Below are 6000 nucleotides of genomic sequence, written 5' to 3' on the forward strand. Positions count from 1 at the left end.
AAGCAAATTATACAAGTAACTATCTAAATCATATAAATCAGATTTTTTTTACAAAAATGATAAGAACAAGTGGCTCGCCAAGGTGGTGCTGGAGATGGGCCGGCACCGGCGATCGACGGTGGTGAGGACGGCGACGGGAAGGCACTAAGTAAACAACACCTACACTTATACAAACTACAAACTTAATTTGAGCTCAAATTGCATAAAAAATCAAATAAAACTCTCACATATATAATTACTCCCAAACTAAAACCCACAATTCACTATATTTATAGAGCATGAAATGAGCTAAACTAGCAATGAGAGATAAAAGGATGAAGTTGCTATCCTTTTAGAACACATGGATAAATGGGGTGCCTTCAATCTTGACAGGTCTTGGCAAATATGGAAAAAATTGAGGATGAACTCGAGCTTGGGGAAGGAAGAGATGAGAGAAAGCTTGGACTCGGGCTGGAAGAAACAGGGCTTTATATAGGGAAGCCTTTAGTCTCGGTTTGTATCACCAACCGGGACTAATGGTCTATCTTTAGTCCTGGTTGGTGGTAACAACCCCTTTAGTCCCTGTTGGTATCACCAACCAGGACTAAAGGTGCCACTCCAACCGGTACTAAAGATGGTTGTGTCCCAATCTGTTTCTAGCCGTTGGAACCGGGGCTAATACTCGCATTAGTCCCACGCTCAAACCCGACCAGGACTAATGGTCTGGACGAAAGGTCTGTTTTCACTAGTGTGTGCTGGTAGTCTGTTGTGTTGGGGAACGTCGCATGGGAAACAAAAATTTTCCTACGCGCACGAAGACCTATCATGGTGATGTCCATCTACGAGAGGGGATGAGTGATCTACGTACCCTTGTAGATCGCACAGCAGAAGCGTTAGAGAACGCGGTTGATGTAGTGGAACGTCCTCACGTCCCTCGATCCGCCCCGCGAACAATCCCGCGATCAGTCCCACGATCTAGTACCGAACAGACGGCACCTCCGCGTTCAGCACACGTACAGCTCGACGATGGTCTCGGCCTTCTTGATCCAGCAAGAGAGACGGAGAGGTAGAAGAGTTCTCCGGCAGCGTGACAGCGCTCCGGAGGTTGGTGATGATCTTGTCTCAGCAGGGCTCCGCCCGAGCTCCGCAGAAACACGATCTAGAGGAAAAACTATGGAGGTATGTGGTCGGGCAGCCGTGAGAAAGTCGTCTCAAATCTGCCCTAAAAGCCCCATATATGTAGGAGGAGGGAGGGGGACCTTGCCTTGGGGTCCAAGGGATCCCCAAGGGGTCGGCCGAGCCAGGGGGGAGGACGCTCCCCCCCCCAAACCGAGTCCTACTTGGTTTGGTGGGAGGGAGTCCTTCCCCTTTCCCACTTCTTCCTTTTTTTTCTTTCCTTTGATTTTTTCTCTCTTGGCGCATAGGGGATTGGTGGGCTGTCCCACCAGCCCACTAAGGGCTGGTGTGACCCCCCCCCCCAAATGCCTATGGGCTTCCCCGGAGTGGGTTGCCCCCCTCCGGTGAACTCCCGGAACCCATTCGTCATTCCCGGTACATTCCCGGTAACTCCGAAAACCTTCCGGTAATCAAATGAGGTCATCCTATATATCAATCTTCGTTTCCGGACTATTCCGGAAACCCTCGTGACGTCCGTGATCTCATCCGGGACTCCGAACAACATTCGGTAACCAACCATATAACTCAAATACGCATAAAACAACGTCGAACCTTAAGTGTGCACACCCTGCGGGTTCGAGAACTATGTAGACATGACCCGAGAGACTCCTCGGTCAATATCCAATAGCGGGACCTGGATGCCCATATTGGATCCTACATATTCTACGAAGATCTTATCGTTTGAACCTCAATGCCAAGGATTCGTATAATCCCGTATGTCATTCCCTTTGTCCTTCGGTATGTTACTTGCCCGAGATTCAATCGTCAGTATCCGTATACCTATTTCAACCTCGTTTACCGGCAAGTCTCTTTACTCGTTCCGTAATACAAGATCCCGCAACTTACACTAAGTTACATTGCTTGCAAGGCTTGTGTGTGATGTTGTATTACCGAGTGGGCCCCGAGATACCTCTCCGTCACACGGAGTGACAAATCCCAGTCTTGATCCATACTAACTCAACTAACACCTTCGGAGACACCTGAAGAGCATCTTTATAGTCACCCAGTTACGTTGCGACGTTTGATACACACAAAGCATTCCTCCGATGTCAGTGAGTTATATGATCTCATGGTCATAGGAATAAATACTTGACACGCAGAAAACAGTAGCAACAAAATGACACGATCAACATGCTACGTCTATTAGTTTGGGTCTAGTCCATCACGTGATTCTCCCAATGACGTGATCCAGTTATCAAGCAACAACACCTTGTTCATAATTAGAAGACACTGACTATCATCGATCAACTGGCTAGCCAACTAGAGGCATGCTAGGGACGGTGTTTTGTCTATGTATCCACACATGTAAATGAGTCTTCATTCAATACAATTATAGCATGGATAATAAACTATTATCTTGATACAGGAATTATAATAATAACTATACATTTATTATTGCCTCTAGGGCATAATTCCAACATGTTGTCGTAGTTTTCTGTTAACGAGGCGTGTTGGTTAACCACCTTAACATCCCAGTTAGTCGAAAATGATCACATTGTTCTCGATTTTCAGTCATGCTTTGACCTTTGATCTACAACTATATGAAATTAATACACCTGTCTTAGGCTCAAGGTAATGTTCAAACTTGGATCGAACCATATGCTCCTTCGGTTGTAAGAGCTTAAACTAACTATTGCATACATCTTGGCTCTAGATTTACGGTTTGTTTTGTAAACAATGAAGAAAAGGCGCACATAGAGCTTGATTTGTTAAGCTTCTTTCTCCTCTTAAGGAGTTCTAGGGGTCCCCAGTGGGAAAGTATTCAACCTTGAACTCACGTTGGCCCTTCACGGTGCACTGCGTGAATGGAAGATTCTCCTCCAAATCATTTGACCGACATAGAAATAAATTTTCATGAGAAATAACCTGAAGGTCGGATGTTTTACAATAAATATTCCTCTTTCGTAAGTCCTTTTTCCTTTGGTTTGGAAGTAGTATACATTGTTCAAGAGGGGCTACTATATTTCCAGAAAAATATATCTTATTTGATTGTTTCTATACAAGATTTTGCCCCTTCATGGAGATCATATTTCATTTTAATTAGTTATGGGCTGCATTGCTTAAGTTTCCGTTCAACTAGCTGACCACCATAAAAGAGAATAAAAGAATATTTTGAATTATTAAAAATATATAATATATAAAGTACAGGATTTGGAAAAGAGGACTCACACATGTGGAAATAAAAAGGTGAAGGGACAGAAATGGCAAGGAGAAAAAATTGATTTAACTTCTTTCTTAGATGGGCCGAGCAGGCTAACACAATCGATCAATCCAGCGTTGACCTTTTATTTTTGATTAAAAAACCAACCGTTGGATGGCTTGCTCGCTTGTTCTAAAGTGCAAGCGGAGAAGCCAAGGAGACGACTCCTATGGAAATTTCTGTTTGGCTCAGCTGATGGCCGCTCGTTGGTCAATGCTCCAATTAGGGTCACTTGTGTGCGCACCACAATTTGGTATTGTAGGTCAAATAAAATTTTCATTTTATATACGATCCATAAAACGTTCATGAGTATAAAATATTATTGTGTATATACTGCAAAATGAAGCATTTTATCTTGCTGTGTGCCCAGGCTTTGTCAATATGCTAGCTCCACCACTGCTTCTGCTTCTTCTTCGTTATATTTGTATTTTTTATTTTTCTCTTTTGGTTTTCTGTTCATTTTCCCCTTTTTTGCTTCATATTCTATGAACAAAATTTAAATTCATAAACACTTTCTCAAAACAATGAAATTTTGAACATTTATAAAAAAAATTATCCCCTGCTATTTTTCCAAATTTGTACAACTTTTCAAATACAAGAGCCTTTTTCAATTTCACGGAGTATTTTTGAATTCATGAAGTTCTCTTCAATTCCGGGAAAAATGTCAAATTTGTGAATTTTTCTTCAAATCTAAGAACTTTTTAGTTGCCTGGTTATGTTTTGAAATTCATGAACATTTATAGAAGTTTAAAAAATAGTTAGATTCAATGTTTTCCTCCAAGAGTCAACAGTCATCTGATCATCGGTCAAAAATTGAGTAACCAATCAATCAGTCTTTGAAAGGGTTCATCAATTTTGAATAAAGTTCATCAATTCAAAAAAAAAGTTCACTGAAATTGAAGACAATGTTCATCCAATTTTGTAAAAGTTCATTAAATTTTTAAAAGTTAATATAAATTCAAAAAATGAAGTATATTTCAAAAAGGTTCATTGAACTAAAAATACAATCATAAATCTTAAAAGAAATTATCAATTTTGATAGAAATACATCCATTTTTAAAAATATGTTTCAAAAATGTTCATCGATATTCAAAAAAGTTATACAATTGTAAAATCTTAGAATAAATTAAACTATTTTCAGATAAAAGTTCATTAACCTTTAAAAACAATCGTTGAAATTTAAAAGAAAGTTCATCGATATTTCAAAAAGTTAATACAATTTAAAAATAAATCAACGGGTGCATATATAGGCGGGCCCATTTACGAACTTCGCAGGCGTCAGTTAACAAAAATTGCATGTTAACTGACGTCTGTAGTGCTAAATAGGAAATGCCCAAGAACACGTGAGCACTAGGTTGTGAGATTGGTAGAGCAACCTTCTGGCGGTTTTGCAAGGTTCCTATTATTCAAAATAAATTGCAAGGTTACTACTGGTGTTTTCATTTCCTCTTATTTTATCTTTTTTTCTTTACGGTCTTATAGTTTTTCTTTTCGTTTTTTTGTACTTTTCATTCCTTTCTGGATTTGGGAAACTTCTTTGGCAGGTTTTTGAATATGAGGACATTTTGAAAATTTGAGGGGAAAATAATTTGAATTCACAAACATTTTTTCTAAAAGTGAACAATTTTTGTAGTCACGCATATTTTTGAATTCAACACAAAAAATTTACAAATACCGAAATATTTTTTGAAAATTCGGGAAAAAATTAAATATGAGAACATTTTTAAAATTCTCCATGGACATCTTCAATTCACAGATACTTTGAAATCCGCAAACACTTTTTAAATATATGAATACCTGCTGAATTTTCGAATTTGTTTTAAATGCATAAATTTTGTTTGAATTCATGGAAATTTCAGATTGCCATACTGTCTAAAATGTAGTGAATATGTTTTACTAATATTAAAATATTTAAAGTAAATAACACTGTGAAAAATTCAAACCAATGCTGGCTCTCTCTCTCGTGCGTTTTTTTACCAACAACCTCATGCGTGTGTCAAGCAAACTCGACCGCCATCAGTATATTTTGTTGGGGGAAGGGGGTTGGGGCGGGGGAGGGGGCACCAAGCGAGCGACCTAGTTACTCAATCGCCACCACATAGAGTGTGCATCACTATGCTATGGCCACGTACTCTAGGGTTTGACTGACGCGGTGGCTTTTCCTTGCAACAAGCAATACATATGACCCCATCCTCTATCGCACCGGCGTCCTATACACACGGGTTATCGCACATTTTCTTGTGCAGGCCCAATCGATGAACTACACGTATGCCTCTTGGCCCAACTAATTAATGAATTAATGATTTTCGTGCTTCTTCTTGTGAGTTGGTTAACTAGTCCCCTCGTCCTGAACTCTTGATGCTCTCTCCAATTTCAGGTTCCAAGGAATCTTATGCTCTCGAATGCTCAGCGAAACATGTGGCAACACAAGAGAAGGTACTCCGATCAACATGAACTCCACATGCATTACCCATATGCATCTGCTAGCCAGTTTCCCTAAAACGATGTCACCCCAAACTTCATGCAATATTCTTTATTTGTTTCATGGTCAAGTGCTTAGGGTCATGCACGACACTCATCCAAGCTGTCGACCTCGACACCCACTCTTTGACATTCTCGATCAAATGATTTGCTATGTGCTCCAC

Source organism: Hordeum vulgare, chromosome 7H (assembly GCF_904849725.1).
Source record: "Hordeum vulgare subsp. vulgare chromosome 7H, MorexV3_pseudomolecules_assembly, whole genome shotgun sequence".
NCBI classification, from domain to species: domain Eukaryota; kingdom Viridiplantae; phylum Streptophyta; class Magnoliopsida; order Poales; family Poaceae; genus Hordeum; species Hordeum vulgare.